Here is a 23,667-nt window from a genome sequence, read left to right as displayed (position 1 = left end):
TCTTATCCTTTGCCCATTAACTTTGACATTGATCATTATCTTTGGAGTTTGCATATTTTGTTTTCTTTTACCCATGGAAATGTCACCATAGATACCGTTTTACAGAACCAAACTCATTATCATTCACTAAAAGGCAAAGCATAAGCAAACATATTGCAAAAGACCTTTCTAATCAACTTTCCCAAGCCCTGAGGTCCACATTATGGGTAATGAACTTGAAGCTTATTATCTGTTTTTGTACAGAAGCCACTGATGTGAACGTATGTGTAATCATGCACACATTTGTTACTCAAGTTAGTTTCTCAATTATTTTTCTGCAGGCAGTTGCTCGTTTGATGAACATTACAGCAGCTGTGGATACATCCTGGCTCTTGGGACCAATGGATTGACCTGGGAACAAATTAACACATGGGAAAAGCCGTCCACAGACCCATCTGTGCCAACAGGTGATTACAGCTGGCATCAGCCTGATAAAACAAGCTCCTACTGACATGATATGGAATCTGGCAGTGCCTCCGCTATCAGTGAGAAGTTGCTATTTTTAGCTATAAGAAATATATTCTTACGGTAAACACCTTAGAAAACACAGAAACCCAAAGCGAAGAATCACAAACATAGCTACCGCTAGCATACTCCTAATGAAAATTATAATGTTCAACTGTATCATGTCTGAATGTCCAATTATTCAATAGAGAACTCAGTGAATTGAGAGGCAATGTAACATACCGTTAAGTTTTGTCTTTTGCCTGGTATTGTGCAGTAGGATGCACTGGCAGCGGACCATAATGAGGGCTCAATGCAGACTCTGTGAACATGCATTGTATTATAGTTACAGTTCAGCAGCTAATGTCAATCATTGATATTCCTTTGGGGCTTCTTTCCAATGTTAAATTTAAACTCGCAGCCAGATTAATTTGTCAAAGTCAGTAACAACTTCTGCTTTCCTGTACAGAGGTACACAGATAGGCAGGTGCACTTTAACACAGAGTCATTCGAGACCTTTGTAATAAATCAGTGAACACAATCACCTTGTTGTACTGCTGCCCTTTACTTTCATAGAATCATAGGATCCCTACAGTGCAGAAGGAGACTCCTCGGCCCCTCGATCCTGCACCGATAACAATGCCGCCCAGGCCCTAATCCCCTGACCTCCTACTAATCCCCCTAACACTAATAGGTAATTTACCATTGCCAATCAACCTCACCTGCACATCTTTTGACTGTGGGAGGAAACCGGAGCACCCGGAGGAAACCCACGCAGACACGGGGAGAATGTGCAAGCTCCACGCAGACAGTCACCTGAGGTCAGAGTTGAACCCAGGTCCCTGGCACTGTGAGGCAGCAGTGCTAACCACTGTGCCACCGTGCTGCCCCTTTACTATGATAGCTGGTCTAATTTCAGGTTATAAACATGTATTTTTGATAAGACAACTTAGTAGGGACACATCACCACAATGTTTGAGGTAGAGGTTTGTCTGTCATTGATAATATTGACATGGATGATATCTGGTGAAAAGTAAATTGCAAATAAAACAACTTTTAACAGGAGAGAATGATTACTCTTGGAACAGTATCATAACTGAGGTTATTATAACATCAGATGTATTCGCAATAATATTTTCAAAAGCACTTTTGTATAAATTCCTGGTTTAAAAAAAACTTTCCTTTATGATATCTGATTTTAGGATCAATTTTCACAAGAAGAATAGCATTTAATTGACAGTAATAAACAACAAGTACACATTTGACAAAGTATGAATGAACTTCTTTCACTGATATGAAAAATTGGTAACTTCACTTCTGTCACTCTTGATTTATTATTGCTTTTTACATGAATAAAATAATGCGAGCAATGTCCTGTCACTGTTTTGGTGCTCAGATTTATGCTGTGTGATAGCTTTAACTATGATGTGGAATTAGACCATTAAGGGATAGTTCACTGAGCCGTTAATGTTATTAATTTTTATTTGCATGAACGAAATTAACTGTTTTATCACCTGCTCTTGTATAAAAGCTGACAGGGTCCTTGTCAGACCATTATTTATTGGGAAGCAAGCCCACAGGCCTGTGTTCTCTGTGGTTCTCTGTTGCATTATTCAATGAGCACAGTAAATCATTGCGCAGAATATTTCGCAGTATCAAGATCCACTGGCAGTTTTGTAGAGCCTTTTGTTCAAATCAGTTTACGGTGGGCAAGGTGGTCAGCACTGCTGCCTCACAGAGCCAGGGACCCGGGTTCGATTCCCGGCTTGGATCACTGTCTGTGTGGAGTTTGCACGTTCTCCCCGTGTCTGCGTGAGTTTCCTCCGGGTGCTCCGGTTTCCTCCCACAGTCTGAAAGACGTGCTGCTTAGGGTGCATTGGCCATGCTAAATTCTCCCTCAGTGTATCCGAACAGGCGCCTGAGTGTGGCGACTAGGGGATTCTCACAGTAACTTCATTGCAGTGTTAATGTTAGCCTACTTGTGAAATAAACTTAAACTTGCAACCCCTATGGCAGTGGGTCTCACCACAGCAGGGCTAGAAAATCCCAGCCAGAGCTTTGGTGGAGGAGTTCTTGAAGCATTTAACGCCTCCCCTCTCTCACTGGGTTGGCCCCATGAATGCTTGACCATAGATTATTTTGACAGCGCTGACTAAACACACTTGTCATTGGTATCTGCAAGTTGTTGGATCTCCCGCACTCTTTGCACTCAGCATTTATTTCCTATGCCGTGGGCTTTATGCTGTACCATTGCCTTTAGCCACCTGTAGGACTGCTTGAGCCGTGGTGATGTTTCCAGTCTGCAGAAGCTTTGTGCTTCTGTTGGATACTTACCTTCTTATTTTTTTGGTACCTTTCAGTACTTTATTTCTAATCAAGGAAGCCAATTCAAATTAAGTCCAAGCATGGTCCCCACATGAGGGACAAGCAAGATCCAAACTGACAAGACAAGACATTACATCCCATCTTGGGCTCCCCCACTTGTGGGTTTTCCGCTGGCATAGGGTGACATCAATGTGAATTCCCATTGACAGCAGCGGTACCAGAGAATCCCACCGCTGGCAAACAACGTGCCCACCTCCCGCCAGCGGGAAACACGCCGCTGGGAGGCCAAAGAATCTCGCCCAATGTCATTCTTGCACTGTCACTGGATCAAAATCCCAGAACTCCCTCTCTAAAAGCACTATGGATGTAGCTAGGCCTCACTGTAGTGTTTAAGGAACCCAATCAGCACCTTCACAAGGGCAATTGGGGATGGCCAGTAAGTGCTGCCCTTGCCTGGTATAGCCCACATCCCAAGAAAAAGTTGTTAAAAATGATGTGACATATACTGTGTTAAAGGAATATAAAGTTTGTCCTGCGGTTGACATTTTTTATGGATGAAACTATTTTACAATTATGAAGTATCAAAGCACCTACAATTTTTTCAGAGCTTTCGACAGAGTAATTGTGCCATGTGAGTTTTTGCTTCTAGTAGATTTCTTCTGCCCCTACAAATCAAGTTAGATAAGACATTAGACATTTGATCTGTGGAGAAGCCTTCCTCATTTGGAAAATAGGCAATTATATTGAATTCTCTGTCTCAAAGGACACCAACAGAAGATCCCACAATAAATCCTAGTTTCATCAATACACAAAACGACACACAGACTAATCTATTTGTGCTCAGTGTGTGTGTGTTGCTTGAAGTATTTGACATTAAATTTATGTTGAATTCCAAGTGAAACTTGTTCTTATGTTGTCTTATGAAGAGGCCTAGAGGCTTGTGAGGTTGAACAATAATGGTTTATTAATAGCACATACGATATACATATGTACAGGATACAGCCCTGACTAGGTGTTATCTCCATGCTGACTTCACCCAGACTCACCACTACACTCGATTACTTCCATGTGACTCTCAACATCGTAATGTGGGTGGCACTATTTCCCCCAGTGCTGCATTAACCTTTGCAGCCCTGAACACCCTTATACTATATCTCCCACCCCTCCTACCACCACCAAGCTTTTACCCAAACGTGTTTACAGATTTAGAGTAATATTTACATGCTTCCCCATTCCCTCCCCCCCCCCCCCCCCCCCCCCGCTCCCCGCCCGGCCAAGTCTCTGACTTTACAGTTTCAGATGGTCTGGAGGCTTCATGACTCTTCCAGATTTTGTTCCTTACAAGTTTGGAGGAGTGATGGTCTCACCTGCTTTCGGCTGACATTGTTGGTCTGTGATTGATGGTGTAGTATTTGGCATTTCAAATACTCGGGTGTCAACATCTGGTTCAGTTCTTGCATTTCCTTCGTGTTATATTTTTCTTTATCGACAAGCAGTCTTCCTTGGTTGGATACCATGGCCTTATCACTCTCCTTCCGGAGGGAATGTTCACTCCGTTCAGTCATAGAGAGGATTTAGGTTATCTTTTCCAGTGGGATCTGCCAGGTTCCTTCAGTGAATTGAAGGTTTACCTCCCTTATTTCTGTATCCTCCTCATCCTTGAGCTCAGCCTGCAGTTTGGCTTCTAAAGCTGTGCTCTGTTTCTTCATGTGCATGTGTGCTGCCTTGAGTTTTGTCTTGGTGAATTGGTGGTCGCTTCTCTGCTGCTCCAGGGTCAACTTCAGTGTTGTGTGTGTGTGAGCTTGAAGCTCCAACTTCATTGCTGTGGGTGGCACGGCGGCACAGTGGTTAGCACTGCTGCCTCACAGCGCCAGGAACCCGGGTTCGATTCCTGGCTTGGGTCACTGTGTGAAGTCTGCACGTTCTCCCCGTGTCTGCGTGGGTTTCCTCCGGGTGCTTCGGTTTCCTTCCATAGTCCGAAAGGCATGCTGGTTAGGTGCATTGGACATGTTAAATTCTCCCTCAGAGTGTGGAGACTAGGTGATTTTCACAGTAACTTCATTGCAGTGTTAATGTAAGCCTACTTGTGACCAATAAATAAACTTACTTACTTACTTAGTACATTTTTCTGGTTCTGTGACAGCAACTGATTGACTCTGAAGTTCAGGTTCCACCTTCTGCTGCTGTTCCTTCCCCTCTGTGTCTTATGTTTGAAATAAGTCGGTGCTCATCTGAAGGTTTGACCAGTGAAGAGTATTTTCTGCCATCTGCAAAGGAGCTGGAATAACTGCCATTGCAATTCTGACAATTCTGACCTGAAGTCCCAGTCAAGATCATCAGCATTGGTGGACCTCTCCGGAATTCAGTGCGGTTGACTACAGTGGTTGTTTTGACATTTTCTGCCATTTTGTGCAGGTTGAGGGCAACTAAGGCAACTCTGCTCAGGAGAGGAAAGAGTTGATTCTGGATGCCATACAGAATTTCAGTTATTTGCTTGTTGCCATGCGGGATTGGCAGGCATGAATCATGCCTGTAATTGATTCCTCCAGGACCATAAAATGGTGTGTATGCCATCCATGGGCAGAGGTCTTTTTTGAGCCGTGGTTCCTGATCTGACAGACTGTCACAATAGCTCCTGTGTTGAACTTGAAATTCATGAGGTGATCATTTGCAGTTTGCCAGCATTCCAAAATATGAATCTGGGATCATTGATTTCTCACAGGGAGCATTGTTGAACGTATTCTTGGTATGGCTCATCTATCTCACGGATTCATTTGTGATTCTCTGCACATCTCTAGTTTTGGACTTGTGCATCTTTGCAATGCATCCCAAGCAGTTGGACAGAAAGCTCCACACAGTGATTGCTGGAGACTGTTTATGCCTTCGAGGGCTTGTGATGACATGGCGTGCCACCATCTTGTATTTTGATTGGCGATTGCTTTTCTTGCCTGGGAGTCTCCTTGCCCTTTTGTTGCTTTATGAGCTGGACTGTCGAGGCTGCTGTGTACCATTGTTTAACTTTGCCACTCAAAATGGATCAGTTTTGCTGGCAGGCTTCCAATTGTCTGACGATTTGCATGGTTTTTCCAAAGTCAGGTCTCCTTTGGATTGAGTACATCCGAAGGAGTAACATCGGCCACTCCAACTCGTATTCTGTCCCTTACAAACTCAGACTTACGCTCACAATAGTCACAGACTTCAGCGTGTAACTCATTTATGAAAAAGTCTACAAGTTTGAGTTGTATGAAAGGGGAGAAGGTTAGCACTCCCCTTGGTAAGGACGGAAGGGGCCCTAGTGGCCTTACAACACACAAATGGTTAAGGCATTGCCATCTACTTAGTGGCATCTAGCCATGTTTTTCTCTGAGGACTCTTTGGGCGACACGGTAGCACAGTGGTTAGCATTGCTGCCTCACGGTGCTAGGGGCCCGGGTTCAATCCCCGGCTTGGGTGACTGCCTTTGCGGGCTCTGCATGTTCTCCCTGTGTCTGCATGGGTTTCCTCCGGGTGCTCCAGTTTCCTCCCACAGTCCAAAGGATGTGTGGGTTAGGTTGATTGGCTATGCTAAATTGCCCCTTAGTGGCAGGAGGTTAGCAAGGTAAATAAGTAGGGTTATGGGGAGAGGGCCTGGGTGGGATTGCAATTGGTGCAGACTCAATGGGCCGAATGGCCTCTTTCTGCACTGGAGGGAGTCTATGATTCCCCAGGTTTTTGGGCTCTCTTGCTAAATTTTGTTCGCTCCAAAATTTTATTGCTTCTTAGGTTAAAGTAGGTGTTGAAAGACTCCATGTTTTCAATGTTATCAGAGGATTTATTTGTTCCTTATCTGGTATTTATGTTGTTGACTATTGGACCTACTGTATATAATAGCTTATTCACTTGAGCCTGACACTATCCTTTCTCTTCAACCTATTACTCCGTATTGTCCAATATTGTTCAGAAAATCCTTTTTTTATTCATTTGTGGGACATGGGCATCGTTGGCTGGCCGGCATTTATTGCCCATCCCTCGTTGAATTATTTTGGCCATCTACATTGCCAGTTTGGAAAATCACATTGACGCTGATTCTTTGCTCTGATTTCTCTTTAAGAATGTTTTTTTCTGTTTGTGATGTTATGGTGCTGACCCCGGGATCTGGGCTACAGTGCTCCTCAAGCTGTACTCATTAAGCGATCGGTCTGACAGTGGTGCCTGATTCTTGTGCCAAATCTTGAAGCTTATTTTGGCCTTTTTTGGAGTTTACTCAATTTTTGAGATCTGGCTGTTCTTTGACTCTGCTTTCAATCAGGTCTTGGAATGGACATCCACATGCTTTGGTGGAGCTTATGCTGCACAATGGATCTTTCTTTTACCCTTCAGCCTCTATGCCAGTGATGGAGCTTCTTAGGTCAATGTAGCTGTGTATTTGATGTCTTAATGTTAGATACACTTCTCTCAGGTCAGACTGCAGTTTCTTTGCTTCCTCGTTCTTAGGGATTTTGGGGTCCTTCACCAGTTAGCACCATGTTGTAAGTTGTATGTTGTTTTATGAAGAGGTATGGAAGCTTGTTAGGTTGAACAATAACTGCTTATTAATAACGCAGAATAAGGGATACAGTCCTGACTTCCTTTTATAGAAATTTCAAAGAATCCCTACAATGCAGAAGGAGACCATTCAGCTCACTGAGTCTGTACTGACTCTCTAACAGAGCATCCCACACAGGCCCTGTCCCCGTAGCCCCATGTATTTACCCTGCTAACCTACACATCTTGGGACAAAAGGGGGCAATTTATCATGGCCAATCCATCTAGCCTGCACATCCTTTGACTGTGAGAGAAAACTGGAGCACCCGGGAGAAACCCACGCCGACACAGGGAGAATGTGCAAACTCCACACAGACAGTCACCTAAGGCCAGAATTGAACCCAGGTCCCTGGTGCTGTGAGGTAGCAGTGCTAACCACTGTGCTACCGTGTCAACTTGTACGAGATTCATCACTATACTCCAGTGCTCCCATGTGACTCTTACAGGATAATACGGGTGGTAGCCCTTACAGTCCTCTACACTCAAAAGCTACTGGAGCAAATTTCCTGGCACGCATGGAAATGAACCCAATATGTAGGCTGACAACCAATAAAATGTTGTCCCTGAGATTCGTACTGCGTGCCTTAGACTTTGTGTTGGGGCACAGGAGTTTTTTCCACAGTATATCCCACAGCATTAAATCCATTGGCAATATTGCAGAACCTTTTATTGGAGAAGTTCTGCAATTATGGGGGGAGTTTTAACCTCCAACTAACCGATGAGTTTGGATCAGGTGAATCCCAACTCCAAAGGTGGAATTTTCCCATCCTGTCCACTACGGGAATCGTAACGGGCAGGACAGAACCATGCAAAGGTCCACTGATCTCGGGGGAGATTTTCCGGTCTTGGGGCGAGCGCAGCAGGCAAACCCCGCCCCTAGTCTCCCATTTCTGGTTTTGATAGGGCAGCATGGCACCTCTCCTTCCTCCGATTCAACACTCTGCAGGGTGTTAGCATCTGTACTGATGCTCTGGGATGATCCAATGCTTTCAAAAGCCACTGTGATGTGTGAGGGTCCATGGTGTCACATACACTATCCTCATATCTTAGAATGAGGGAGAAACAGAATTAGAATCATTAAGCATTCTCAAGGCAGCAATTTCAGAATTATTCAGCGCCATAAGATACATTGCGGATGTTGCACTTAAGGAAGGGCGGCACAAAAATAGGAAAGGTGAGACCTCCCCACTGAAGGTACTGCAGACAAGTACAATCTCCATTTTCACATGCTCATGGCTACATGCGTCTACAGGCCTTCCAACGTATGAAGCAGTTATATAGGAAGATGGCTGCTGCTTTTCCATAGGCCTGAATTTTCAGGATGACAGGAGCCCCCAGCAGCCCGGAAGGCACTCCAACGAGGGTTGAGTGGCACAATGAGGGACTTCCACCCCTCACTCAGGAGTAAGTCCCACCTTGGAGATGGGGCAGCGGGAGCGTAAAATTCTGGCCATCGAATTTTAGAAGAATGCCTGTGGAGATTGAAAGGTTTTGGTGGGTAAGATAGTGGTCAGATGGTGTGCTATATTTTTTTTAAATCAATTTGTGGGACATGGGTATTACTGACTGTGGTGAACCATCGTTGGTTCCCACTAGGTAGTACTGAGCCAGGGTCTGGCCAGTACTACAAGTATGTATATATGTTGCTGTTGGGGTTAGGGATGGGTTGTTCTACTTGTTGCTGTTGGGGTTAGGGTTGGGCTGTTACACCTGTATTATAGTTATTGTGGTACATCCCAGTCGGGCTCCGCCTCCTGGGAGAGGTATAAAGGTCACTGCTCTTCTGGGACCCCTCAGTCTGGGATCGTGTACTATACATAGTAGCTTCATTGTAACAGTAAATAAAAGCCTTTATTTCCTGAGCATCTCAAGCCTCGTGTGTGATAACGCGCATCACTGACTGGCCAGTATTTATCACCCATCTCTTGGTCCCTGAGGGCAGCTGAGAGTCACTGACATTGTTGTGGCCCTGGAGTCACGGTGGGCACGGTGGTCAGCACTGCTGCCTCACAGCGCCAGGGACCCGAGTTCGATTCCTAGCTTGGGTCATTGTCTGTGTGGAGTTTGCTCGTTCTCCCCGTGTCTGTGTGGGTTTCCTCCGGATCCTCCGGTTTCCTTCCGCAATCTGAAAAAAAAATGTGTTGGTTAGGTGGATTGGTCATGTTAAATACTCCCTCAATGTACCCGAACAGGCGCTGGAGTGTGGCAACTAGGGAATTTTCACAACAACTTCGTTGGAGTGTTAATGTAGGCCTACTTGTGACTAATAAATCTACTTTACTTGGCTTCACATGTAGCCCAGATCAGGTAAAGGTGGCAGATTTCCTTCCCCAAAGGATATTAGTGAACGACATGGGTTTTTCGAACAATCAACAATGGTTTCATGGTCATCAGTAGGTTCTTAACTCCAGATTTTTTTTATTGAATTCAAATTCCACCACCTGCTGTGGGATTTGAACCCGGATCCCCAGAACATTAGCTGAGTTTCTGGATTAATAATCCAGCGATAATATCACTGGGCTACATGTATGCAAGCAAGACTACCATAGCCCTATAAATATCTCAGGAAGAAAATATTCGGTAGTTAAGTGGTATGCCTGAAAAGCAACTTAGCTGAGAAAGGTTCTGTATCATCCGTCGAGTAACAGTGAGCTTCAGCCATGTACTGCGCAATGTAGCTCGAAAAACATTACAGCAAAGTATTTTCAGAGCCAAAGTGAAGGCCCTCCAAATTGATTCTCAACAGAGACTGCAATACGAAGGGTGGTTCCCTGCACTTGCCATCATTTATCTAAGTTCAATAATGAGATTGTAGAACAAAATTTGTTACTTTCTTCAATGCACTGAGCACACTACAAGCTGCTACTAATTACATGAGAGGATATTGAAGGGCTCCCTAATGATATTTTCCTGGTGCTGCATGATTCTTATGCTTAATGAAATTGAGTCATTCTTTGTGTGCACTGGTTTTCAATCTTTTAGCTGTCCAGCTATGGCCATTAGCCTCATTCCAGGACAGGCACTTGAAGTTTCTTATCCCCAGTTTACATTGCGCACAGTTACATCTTGTGAAACACCTACATATCCCTCACTCTACCATTACCATCAAGTCAGCTGATTAATCCCATGAGATGTCAATGCCAAAGCTACAATACGGGGCTATGTGCATGTTAAATAATGGAAACAGCATACTGCAGACAGACCGAAGCAATCAAAGGGAAAACTGTTTATGGTTGGAATCATTTTGAGCAGCACGGTGGCACAACGGTTAGCACTGCTGCCTCACAGTGCCAGGGTTCGACTCCAGCAACTGTCTATGTGCAATTTGCACATTCTCCTTGTGTTTACTTGGGTTTCCTCCGGGTGCTCCGGTTTCCTCCCACACTCGTAAAATGTAGATGTACCTTCACCAAATTAACTTTAACCTTTCAAGAATGGCCCATTAGCTCCCCCTTGAAGGTAATTAGAGGTGGGCAATAACTTCCGGTTTTGCCAATGGTGCCTCCATCCCGTACATGCATAAATAAATAAACCTCACTCTTTTTCCAGCCCAAATTACCCTCCACTCCACTCCAATACATTTGTAGCCAGATTTGCACAAGATTACCTGAGGAATTCAAACATGAATGAAGAGAAGACACCCATGCTCCTGTATATGTAATGTACACTTCCTGAAGGTATGTACTACTGTCAAAGTGGAGGTTGTTGATTACTCCGCTGTGATCTGTTATGGTTACTTCCAGCAACTATAAAGTAACACGCGATCATTTCAGATATGGGAATGGTTAAAGCAGTTAAACTCAGATAAAAGCAGAAAATGCTCAGCAGGTCTGACGGCATCGGAGGAGAGATTTACAGAATTGAACCTTTGAGTCACTGACCTGTCATCAGAACTCTGTCAGTTCTGAAATAAAGTAATTAAAAAGAAACATTAACCCGGGTTCCCTCTCTGCAGGTGCTGCCAGACCTGCCGAGTATTTTCCAGCATTTTCTGCTTTTATTTCAGATTTTCAGCGCCTGTGGCATTTTGCTTTTAACTTGGGTTGTAAGGTACCTGTAGAGCGGCAAGTTATAGCGACCCACTGAGCTTGATTACTTAATTGGTTGTACTTAACTGAAAATGAAGATGTGCAATGCTTTGATTCTGCTTTGCATATTCTTCATGCTGTCATGCTCCTGTGTGAAAAACATCTGAACTGTGGGGAGTCAAAATGGTGAAAGCGAACAGTGGATTAATCACTTTATTAAGATGCAGATGAAGTTTTAAGTTCCACATATCCCACTGATTCTCCCTGGTTTTGAACATTTCTCAAAAGGTAGCGTTTGAGAATGTTTTACACTAATGTAAAAACAATAGCGTGCTTTAGCTCCATGTATTAATTAATTGTGACTTTATCCTTAGACTAGAGCTCCTACTCTAAAATTCTGAGACTTTGAGGGACCCGATTTTCCGGCCGCTCTTGCCTCATGACCAGAAAATCCTGCCCGAGGCCAATGGTACTGTCCCACCCGCTACGATTCCCATGGTGGGCAGGACGGGAGCATTTCACCATCTCCATGACATGGAAGGATTTATTGTTCATTATTACCCCTTCAATCATCCACCATCTGTCAATCCCTTCCCTCTCCCATGCCATTAGTGATCCATTTCCATTTCCTATCCTAGCACCCTTTCTGATAGTTTGCTATATTCTGCTTTCGTCCCTCTGCCACTGCTGATCCCTTCCTCAATCTGCATCCCATTATTCTTCTCTGCCCCTCAGGAGTTAAGACTCAAGAACAGCTTCTTCCCTGCTGCTACCAGACTTTTGAATGGACCTACTCATATTAAGCTGATCTTTCTCCACACCCTAGCTATGACTGTAACACTACATTCTGCACCCTCTCATTTCCTCCTCCCCTATGTACGGCATGATTTGTACAGCGCACAAGAAAGAATATTTTTCACTGTATACCAGTACATGTGACAATAATAGATCAAATCAGATTAGTAACTGATAGGTACAAGGAGAGTCAGGATAAAAGGAATGATCTCTGAAAAGCAGGATGCCACAAGTGGTATTCCCTGGATTCTGTCTCCAGATACAAATTTTCACCATTTATAGTAATGACTCGGATGTAAGAAGGGAGTATCCAAGTTTGCAGACGACGTTAGGAGGGACAGAATATTGCAAAAATGGAAGCAGAAAGATACATGAAAGTTAAACAGTGCTTAGATGAGTAGGGAAAGCTGCTGCTGATGGGTTGAACAAGGGCAGTGCAAGGTCAACCACTTTGGAGCCAAGAGAGGCAAATTGAAATGTATTGAGAGCTGTGGAGAGAATTTTAGGTGTTTGTGTACAATTCACCACAAAATGGCGCATGGGTACAAAAGCAATCAGAAAGGCTCATGGAATATTGACCTTTTTCTTAGTGTGGTTGGACAATGCTTCACATCTGCAGAGCCTTGATTAGACTCCATCTGGAGTGCTGCGTTCTGTTCTGGGCATCACATCTCAGGAAAGATCTATTGCTTCAGGACATTTTCCTACTAACCAGCCAAAGCTGAATTGATGTTGTCTTTTGATTATTAGCTGGGAGATGTACCAGTTTGCTGCAATGCCTTTTTGTCACAGAACATAATCATTTTTTTTCAACTTGGATTATTGATGCAGAGAAAATGATCACAATTTTACACTCCTTCACCCTTTGTGTTTTTAAGGTGTACATCCAAAATGCTGTTAGAAAAATTACTTTGTGCTGTGCTCCCAGGGACGATAAAATCCCTCATTGCAGAAATTGATCCTGTCCTCTTCGGGGAGGGGGTCTTATTGTTGTCAGTAAGTGCACTTCAAGCGATTTTTGACAGCTGTGCTGTTCCTGATTGCTGTCACTGAAAGAGGAAATTCAATCAAATCGTTTATTTGTAACTTCGCATACCAAGGTAGGGGGCCCAGCTGTCATCATTCAGATGTTGCGTCTCTTCCTTTTCTGAGTTATAATGTTCTCATGCCCATTTGGAAAACCAAAGAAAATGTTACACTCTCTTTGTATCTATAAATGGAGGAAAATATATTTTATGGCAACCGCAAATGCATTTTTGTTTCAGGAGATTTTAGCCAATTGTCAATTATTGCTTATTCACCACTGGGTTTCTTTACAAATAGGCCAATTACAGCTCCATCAGTGTACTCTCGATCATCAGTAAAGTGATGGAAGGGGTCATCAACAGTGCAATAAAGCAGCTCTTACTCAGCAATAACCTGTTCAGAGATGCTCGAGTTGGATTCCACCAGGTTACTCAGCTGCTGGTCTATATTCAGCATGGTTCATACATGGGCAGAAGAGCTGAATACCAGGCATGCAGCGAGACTGACTGCCTTGACATCAAGGCAGTATAGCATCAAAGAGTCCAAGCAAAACTGGAGTCAATGGGAATCAGGGTGAAAATCCTTCGCTGGTTGGAGTCATACCTAGCGCAAAGGAAGATGATTGTAGTGGTTGGGGGTCAATCATCTGAGCTCCATGCCATTACTGAAGGTGTTCCTCAGGATAATTTCCGAGGTCCAACCATCTTCAGCTGCTTCATCAATGATCTTCTCTCCCTCATAGGTCAAAAATGAAGATGTTTACTGGTGACTGCACAATGTTCGGCACCATTTGTAACTCCTCATACTGAAGCAGTCCATTATCCAAATGCAGAAAGACCCGAACAATATCCAGGCTTAGGCTGACAAATGGCAACTAACATTCGTGCCACACAAGTGCCAGGCAATGACCATCTCCAACATGAGAGGATCTAACCATCACTCCTTGACAGTCAATGGCATTACCATCACTGAATCCCCCACTATCAACATCCTGAGGGATACCATTGACCAGAAACGGAACTGGACTAGCCATATAAATACTGTGGCTACAAGAACAGGTCAAAGGTTGGGAATCCTGTGGCAATTAACTGACCTCCTGACCCTCCCGAAAACCTGTCCATCATCTACAATGCAGAATTCAGGAGTGTGATGGAAAACTCTCCACTTGCCTGGATGAGTGCAGCTCCAACAACACTCGAGAAGCTCAACACCATCCAGGGCAAAACAACCCTTTTGATTGCTACCCTTTCCACAAATATTCAATCCCTTTACCACAGACGAACAATGGCAGCCGTGTGTACCATCTGCAAAATACACTGCAGGAACTCAAGGTCCTTAGGCAGCACGTTCCAAACCCACAACCACTGGCAGAAGGACAAGAGCATCAAATACATGGGAACACCACCACCTCGAGATTCCCCTCCAAGTTACCCAAAATCCTGTCTTGGAAATATATCTCTGTCCCTTACTGTCGCTGGGTCAAAATCCTGGAACACCCTGCCTAACAACTCTGTGGGTGCACCACATGAATTGCTGTGGTTCAAGACACCTTCTGAAGCACAACTAGGACAAGGCAATAAATGTCTAGCCAGCGAAGGGGTGGTGTTATAATCTTACACAAGTTGGAAGCAGTATCAGTAACTGAACTGGTGAAGTAAACAAGCCATACAAGATATTCTACATGGCTCAGAATCTAGATTTCCAATAAGCAGTCTTGCTGGAAATAGGCCAGCATTTATTGCCCATCCCAGGGGTCTTATGGAACAGTGGTAGGATTCCTACCTCTGGACCAGAAGCTCTGGGTTCAAATCCAATGCCAGGACTTGTTGGGGACAGAAGAAACGTTCTTAACACAGTTCAATGGGCTGATAATCAGCTTGGGAATCCTTCCACCACTTCTCAACTAATCCCGAAAGGAAAAAAAATGTGTGCAAAGATACGTTAAAAAAATGCCCATCTCTAGTTGTCCTGGGAAGATGGTGATAGTTTGACTTCTTGAATTGGTGTAGATCCTATGGTGACAGTATTCTCACAATGCTGTCACCGAGAGGGTTCCAAGGTTTTGACTCAATTACGAAGAAGGAACAGTAAGATTTCCAAGTCAGGATGCTTTAAAGTTTGGAGGGGAAACATAGAAACATAGAAACCCTACAGCACAGAAAGAGGCCATTCGGCCCATCGAGTCTGCACCGACCACAATCCCACCCAGGCCCTATCCCCATATCCCTACATATATACCCACTAATCCCTCTAACCTAAGCATCTCAGGACACCAAGGGCAATTTTTAGCATGACCAATCAACCTAACCCGCACATCTTTGGACTGTGGGAGGAAACCGGAGCGCCCGGAGGAAACCCACGCAGACACGAGGAGAATGTGCAAACTCCACACAGACAGTGACCCAAGCTGGGAATCGAACCCAGGTCCCTGGAGCTGTGAAGCAGCAGTGTCGCCCCACTGTGCTACCGTGCCGCCCAACTTGGGAAGGAACCTGCCCCCTTGGACAGGAACACTTCCCAGCTTTTCACCATTGAAGAAATAATCTGTTTTTATTACTAAAATGGTTAACTTTACACTTATTCACATTATTTTCCATCTGCCATGATCTGACATCACCTGTCCAAATCCCCGAGAGGCCCCTTTGCATCCTCCTCACCGCTAACATTCCCATCTAGCTTTGTGTCATCAGCAAATTTGGAAATATTACATTTGGTTCCCAAATCCGTATCATTTATATGGACCGTGACAGCTATAGCCCCAGCACAGATCCTTGCAATACTCCACAAGCAGCAGCCTGCCATCCTGAGAATGGCTTGTTTGTTCCTGCTCTTTGTTTTCTGTCAACCAAATCTCAATCCATACCAGATTTTGTTCACCAACCTCCTATCTGGAATGCGCTGCTGAGAGTGTGGTGGAGGCAGGTTCAATTGAGAAATTTGTTAGGGTACCAGATCAGAAACCTCAAGGTATATATAATGAAGTCAGAATAGACCCCAACAATTTGCTTTTTTGGCATTAATGTGAGGATATAATGTTTCACTCATGATTCAGCTGACACACTGGGAAGCTTTTATCAAAACAAACTTTATTTAACAACACAGTGTAACTATGACAAAAGAATTAGCTTAACTTTTAATAACTGAACGATACTTAAACATGACAAGATACAATTCTTAACAGCTAACCTATTGCTATGAGTTCGAATTCAAGCAATATTCCTCTTATAGACTTAAACGCCCTCTTTAAAATTAGTTAGCAACACACAGGCATACTTGCTTGTCTCTGGTTACTAGTCATAGAGTATTCAGATCACCTGTGGAGAGAAAGACACAGAGAGAGAGACATCTGTTTCTTCTGGCAGTCCGAACAGCAACTGCTTGTATTTTTAAAAATTAAACTGAATGCGTATTTCTTCTCTGTAAGCTTAACTCCTCCTATTAAGCACATGATTCTGTCACTGTCAATCAAACTAATCACTACACTGAAACCCCCAGGGGAGACTCAAATAAATACAAATGCATTCGTTCAGCTTAAAACACTCCAGGTCTAAAATAAGTACTTATCTTGCTACTTACCCAGCTACCAATTTAAAGGTTTTGCTCGGCAAATTGGCACCTTGCAAAACAGACCTGAATTCTAAACATACCCCTTACAACAAAAACGATATACATATTTTTCTTAAAGCACAGCACCATCACACATTCGAGGAAATTTGATTTTTAACTAAAAATGAAGATTGTGCTGGGCCGTGGGGAAAAGACAGGTGAGCGGTACAAGGTGAATTGCTTCTTTGGAGAGCCGGCACAAACACAAGGAGCTGAATGGCATCCTTCTATACTGTAACCAACCTGTGATTCTGTGTGACACTTTATCAAAAACCTTGTAAAAGTCCAAATACACCACATCCATTAATTCTTCTTTATCGATGCTGTAAGTGACATCCTCAAAAAAACTGTAACAGGTTTTTCAAAAATGATTTCCCTTTCATAAATCCCTCTTGACTCTGCCCAATCATACCATTATTTTCCAAGTGTCCAGTTATCACATCCTTATAGATTCTCACATTTTCCCTACTACAGAAAGGCACTTCGAGGGGGATCTGCACACTGAGGTAATATGGGCTGAGGTTAGAAATAGGAAAGGAGCGGTCACGTTGTTAGGAGTTTACTATAGGCCCCCAAATAGTAATAGAGATGTGGAGGAAGAAATTGCTAAGCAGATTATGGATATGTGTGGGGGTCACAGGGTAGTTGTCATGGGGGACTTTAACTTTCCAAATATTGATTGGAAATTTTGTAGGTCAAATAGTTCGGATGGGGCAGTTTTTGTGCAGTGTGTGCAGGAGGGTTTCCTGACACAATATGTGGATAGGCCGACAAGAGGTGAGGCCACATTGGATTTGGTACTGGGAAATGAACCGGGCCAAGTGTTAGATTTGGTTGTGGGAGAGCACTTTGGAGATAGTGACCACAATTCGGTGTCTTTTGTTATTGCAATGGAGAGGGATAGGGCCGTACGGCAGGGCAAGGTTTACAATTGGGGGAGAGGTAATTATGATGCGATTAGGCAAGAATTAGGGGGCATAAGTTGGGAACAGAAACTGTCAGAGAAAGGAACTAATGAAAAGTGGAACTTTTTCAAGGTATGTCCCTGTCAGGCAGGGAGGAAATGGCCGAGTGAGGGAACCATGGTTCACGAAAGAGGTGGAATGTCTTGTGAAAAGGAAGAGGGAAGCTTATGTAGGGATGAGGAAACAAGGTTCAGATGGCTCGATTGAGGGTTACAAGTTAGCAAGGAACGAGCTGAAAAAGGGGCTTAGGAGAGCTAGAAGGGGACATGAGAAGTCCTTGGCGGGTCGGATCAAGGAAAACCCCAAGGCTTTTTACTCTTATGTGAGGAATAAAAGAACGACCAGGGTGAGGTTAGGGCCGGTCAAGGACAGTAGTGGGAACTTGTGTATGGAGTCAGTAGAGATAGGCGAGGTGATGAATGAATACTTTTCTTCAGTGTTCACCAAGGAGAGGAGCCATGTTTTTGAGGAAGAGAAGGTGTTACAGGCTAATAGGCTGGAGGAAATAGATGTTCGGAGGGAGGATGTCCTGGCAGTTTTGAATAAACTGAAGGTCGATAAGTCCCCTGGGCCTGATGAAATATATCCTAGGATTCTTTGGGAGGCAAGGGATCAGATTGCAGAGCCTTTGGCTTTGATCTTTGGGTCCTCGCTGTCCACGGGGATAGTGCCAGAGGACTGGAGAGTGGCGAATGTTGTTCCTCTGTTTAAGAAAGGGAATAGAAATGACCCTGGTAATTATAGACCGGTTAGTCTTACTTCGGTGGTTGATAAATTGATGGAAAAAGTCCTTAGGGATGGGATTTACGACCATTTAGAAAGATGCGGATTAATCCGGGATAGTCAGCACGGATTTTTGAAGGGCAAGTCGTGCCTCACAAATTTGATAGAAATTTTTGAGGAGGTAACTAAGTGTGTTGATGAAGGTAGGGCAGTTGATGTCATACACATGGATTTTAGTAAGGCGTTTGATAAGGTCCCCCATGGTCGGCTTATGATGAAAGTGAGGAGGTGTGGGACAGAGGGAAAGTTGGCCGATTGGATAGGTAACTGGCTGTCTGATCGAAGACAGAGGGTGGTGGTGGATGGAAAATTTTCAGATTGGAGGCAGGTTGCAAGCGGAGTGCCACAGGGATCAGTGCTTGGTCCTCTGCTCTTTGTGATTTTTATTAATGACTTAGAGGAGGGGGCTGAAGGGTGGATCAGTAAATTTGCTGATGACACCAAGATTGGGGAAGTAGTGGATGAGGTGGAGGGCTGTTGTAGGCTGCAAAGAGACATAGATAGGATGCAAAGCTGGGCTGAAAAATGGCAAATGGAGTTTAACCCTGATAAATGTGAGGTGATTCATTTTGGTAGGACTAATTTAAATGTGGATTACAGAGTCAAAGGTAGGGTTCTGAAGACTGTGGAGGAACAGAGAGATCTTGGGGTCCATATCCACAGATCTCTAAAGGTTGCCACTCAAGTGGATAGAGCTGTGAAGAAGGCCTATAGTGTGTTAGCTTTTATTAACAGTGGGTTGGAGTTTAAGAGCCATGGGGTTATGCTGCAACTGTACAGGACCTTGGTGAGACCACATTTGGAATATTGTGTGCAGTTCTGGTCACCTCACTATAAGAAGGATGTGGAAGCGCTGGAAAGAGTGCAGAGGAGATTTACCAGGATGCTGCCTGGTTTGGAGGGTAGGTCTTATGAGGAAAGGTTGAGGGAGCTAGGGCTGTTCTCTCTGGAGTGGAGGAGGCTGAGGGGAGACTTAATAGAGGTTTATAAAATGATGAAGGGGATAGATAGAGTGAACGTTCAAAGACTATTTCCTCGGGTGGATGGAGCTATTACAAGGGGACATAACTATAGGGTTCATGGTGGGAGATATAGGAAGGATATCAGAGGTAGGTTCTTTACACAGAGAGTGGTTGGGGTGTGGAATGGACTGCCTGTAGTGATAGTGGAGTCAGACACTTTAGGAACATTTAAGCGGTTATTGGATAGGCACATGGAGCACACCAGGATGATAGGGAGTGGGATAGCTTGATCTTGGTTTCAGATAAAGCTCGGCACAACATCGTGGGCCGAAGGGCCTGTTCTGTGCTGTACTGTTCTATGTTCTATGAACAGATGTCAAATTAACATGTTTCTAATTCTCCATTTTCTCATCTCCTCCTTTCTGAAATAGCGGGTTTGCATTTGCTTCTTTCTAGTCTGCAGAAGCCTTTCCGGAATCTGTAGAATTGTAACCAATAATACATCCATTATCTCTACAGCCACCTCCTTCAATATCCTGGGATGTAACTCATCTGGTCCAGTGGATTTATCAACATTCCATCCAAATATTATTGTGAATACTATCTCTTTATTAATCCTATTTTTTCAGTTCCTTAGTATTTCTGGGATGCTTTCTGTATCTTCCTTCATGAAGGCAGACAGAAATTAATTGGTTAGTTTCTCTGCCATTTCCCTCTACTCCATTATAAATCCTCCTGTTTCTGCCTGTAATAGACCCACATTTGTCCTTGCTAATCTTTTCCCTTTCACACAACTAAAGGAACTTTTACAGGCCGCCTTGATATTTCTCACTGGCTTGTATTCATATTCAATTTTCCCTTTCTTAATTGGTTTCTTGGATCTCCTTTGTTGGATTCTAAATTGATCGTAATCGTCAGACTTCTCAATTTTTCAGGCAACCTCATGAGACACTTCCTTTGGTCTCATGCAATCTTTAGCTTCATTTGTTAGCCACGGTTGATAATCTTTCCTGTTGGATTTTTATGTCTCAGAGGAATGTACATTGGCTGCAGACCATGTAATACTTATTTGCATACAAGCTATTGCCTGCCGACCAACAAATCTTTTAATGTAATTGCATGGTGGTGCAGTGGTTAGCATTGCTGCCTCACAGCCCCAGGAACCCGCGTTTAATTCCCAGCTTGGGTCTCTTCCTGTGCGAAGTCTGCACATTCTCCCCGTGTCTGCGTGGGTTTCATCCGGGTGCTCCGGTTTCCTCCCGCAGTCCGAAAGACGTGCAGGTTAGGTGCATTGGCCATGTTAAATTCTCCCTCAGTGTACCCGAACAGGTGCCGGAGTGTGGCGACTAGGGGATTTTCACGGTAACTTCATTGCATTGTTAATGTAAGCTGACTTTGTGACACGAATAAAAAAATAAACAATCCACCATAGTTCAGTACATTTGTTGTGGGAATCACCTAACATGTTTATAGCATGCCACCTTTTGGTCATGCTTATCATGTATGTGTTGTAGCTGAACCAAATTAACATCTCAATTTCAGGTACTATTGTCAGACAATGCTCAACACTCTTTGTTGACCATCAGGCTGATAGAGGAGTGAGGAATATGATAGGCCTTGAGGTTATAGATTGTGGTAATACATAATTCTGCTGCTGCTGATGGGTCCAAAGTGCCTTTTAGCTGCTTAGTTTTTAGCTGCTATGTAAGTTCTTCATTCACCTCACTTTACAAGTGATAATGCCATTTAATACAATGGCGGGTGATCTTAGTACGAAGACAAGTGTTGGTCTTCGTGAGGACTGGTCACTTCCACCAAGGATAAGCATGGTACTGTTTCCATTAGTAACCATCTTCATGTAAAAAGAATAAAATAAATGTAATTTTAAGAAGTGAATTAACAGGACACAAAGTGGAGAACAGTTAAAAGTTAAGCTTTCCTCATTTGGAAGTATGTAAGATCATGAATCATGAGTTGCCATGTTGTTCTCGTTTATGGAACTAAATGTTCTGTGCCTTATCTGCTCCATGACACAATAGTCGGCAACACCAAGAATCATAGAATTCCTACAGTGCAGAAGCAGGTCATTCGGCCCATTGAGTCTGCACCGACTCTCCAACAGAGCATCCCACCCAGTCCCTATCCCTGCAACCCCATGCATTTACCCCGCTAATCTCCCCTAACCTACACATCTTGGGACACTAAGGGGCAATTTAGCTTGCCCAATCTGTCTAACCTGCACATTTTTTTGGACTGTGGGAAGAAACCGGAGCACCCAGAGGAAACCCACGCAGACACGAGGAGAATGTGCAAACTCCACACAGACAATCTTCCAAGGCCGGAATTGAACCTGGGTCCCTGGTGCTGTGAGACAGCAGTGCTAACCACTGTGCCACTATTTTATCATATAACTAGCACCTTATCACACAGATACTGGGATTTCAACAATAATATTCTGTTGTTGCACAAAAAAAGTCATATTTATATTGAATCTTGCGCAACCTCACAACACGCCAAAGTAGTTCACAGCCAGTGAAGTACTTTTGACGTGTCATGATTTAAGGAAATGCAGCAGAGAGTTTACATACAGCAAGCTCCCATAAGCAGCAGTATGATGGTGGTCAGATAATCTGTTTTAGTGATGTTGATTGAGGAATAAGAGGCTGGAGCACGGGGGATAATTCCCCTGCTCTTCTTTCAAGTGGTGCTCCAGGGTTTTTTATGTTCACCTGACAGAGCAGGCAGTTTAATGCCTCATCTGACAGACAATGTTCTATTCCAGAAAGTCAGATGGTGAAGGATAAAACTAGGCAATCCTTACACACTCTTAATGGCTTTTTTTTTTGCAGAAATTAACTTGCAAACATTCACCTCCTAACACCAGTTTCAGTCTGTTGTTATTTATAGGAACACAAGTGAATCCCCAGTTAATGCCCACATGCAATTCAAGCATTCAATTAGTTTTAATTGAATTCTTTAAATAAAAATTATAGTTCATATGTACATGACTCCATCTACACTTCTCGCTGCCTCGGGAAAGCAGCCAGCATAATCAAGGACCCCACGCACCCTGGACATTCTCTCTTCCACCTTCTTCTGTTGGGAAAAAAGATACGAAAGTCTGAAAACACACACCAACAGATTCAAGAACAGCTTCTTCCCTGCTTCCATCAGACTTCTGAATGATCCTATCATATATTAAGCTGATCTTTCTCTTCACTCTACCTGTAATTTCGACACTATATTCTGCACCCTATCCTTTTCCCCTGTGTACTTTATGAACGGTATGCTTTGTCTGTATAGCACCCAAGAAACAATTTTTTTCACTGTATCCCACCAGCACATGTGACAATAATAAATCAAATCTCAAATTAAAAATTTCCATATCGGTACAAAGCCATACATAGTGAGGTGCCCCTCCCCTATGAGCTGTATCATAGGGCATAATTGCACTTCCTGCATCCAAAGAATCTCTGTGCCGGCCCTCCAAGGAAGCAATTCACCTTGTACCAGTCACCTGCCTTTTCCCCGTAGACCTGCACAATCTTTCTTTTCATAAAAAATCCAATTTTCTCAAACGTGTGATGGCACTGTGCCTTTAAGAAATATATGTATATCATGTTTCTTACAATCATAGAAGGCCATTCGGCCCATCAAGCCTGCAACAATCCCACCCAGGCCCTATCCCCACAACCTCACACATTCACTCTGCTAATTCCCTTAAGGGGCAATTTAGCATGGTCAATCAACCTAAATCACACATCGTTGGACTGTGGGAGGAAATTGGAGCACCCGGAGGAAACCCACGCAGACACGGGGAGAATGTGCAAACCACCTGATAGAAGTCTACAAGATTATGAAAGGCGTGGACAGAGTGGATAGTCAGAAGCTTTTTTCCAGGGTGGAAGAGTCAATTACTAGGGGGCACAGGTTTAAGGTGCGAGCGGCAAGATTTAAAGGAGATGTACGAGGCAGATTTTTTACATAGAGACTGATGAGTGCCTGGAACTCGTTGCCGGGGGAGGTAGTGGAAGCGGATGCGGTCGTGACTTTTAAGGGGCATCTTGACAAGTACATGAATGGGATGGGAATAGAGGGATATGGTTCACGGAAGGGTAGGGGATTTTAGTT

The 23,667-nt window shown here is 43.8% G+C and overlaps 1 protein-coding gene and 1 non-coding gene across 3 annotated transcripts in view; both read left to right on the top strand.

Annotated features, from left to right (window-relative positions):
* The first annotated feature begins 322 nt into the window (after positions 1-322).
* ptprt (protein tyrosine phosphatase receptor type T) overlaps positions 323-23,667 on the top strand; it is a 999,403-nt gene continuing 976,058 nt past the window's right edge. Inside the window, exon 1 of one of the 2 annotated variants that reach the window (XM_078236146.1) lies at positions 323-446. The gene's annotated coding sequence lies outside the window, so the exon portion shown is untranslated. The remainder of the gene's footprint in view (positions 447-23,667) is intronic. The other variant, XM_078236147.1, reaches the window with a different exon arrangement.
* Positions 6,045-6,171, top strand: LOC144508783 (U6atac minor spliceosomal RNA). Its single transcript, XR_013500346.1, has one exon. It is a non-coding gene; the product is annotated as a U6atac minor spliceosomal RNA (small nuclear RNA).

The sequence above is a fragment of the Mustelus asterias genome, chromosome 20 (genome assembly GCF_964213995.1).
Source record: "Mustelus asterias chromosome 20, sMusAst1.hap1.1, whole genome shotgun sequence".
NCBI classification, from domain to species: domain Eukaryota; kingdom Metazoa; phylum Chordata; class Chondrichthyes; order Carcharhiniformes; family Triakidae; genus Mustelus; species Mustelus asterias.
The sequence above is the reverse complement of the archived record's forward strand: the minus strand, read 5'-3'. Positions and strand labels throughout refer to the sequence as shown.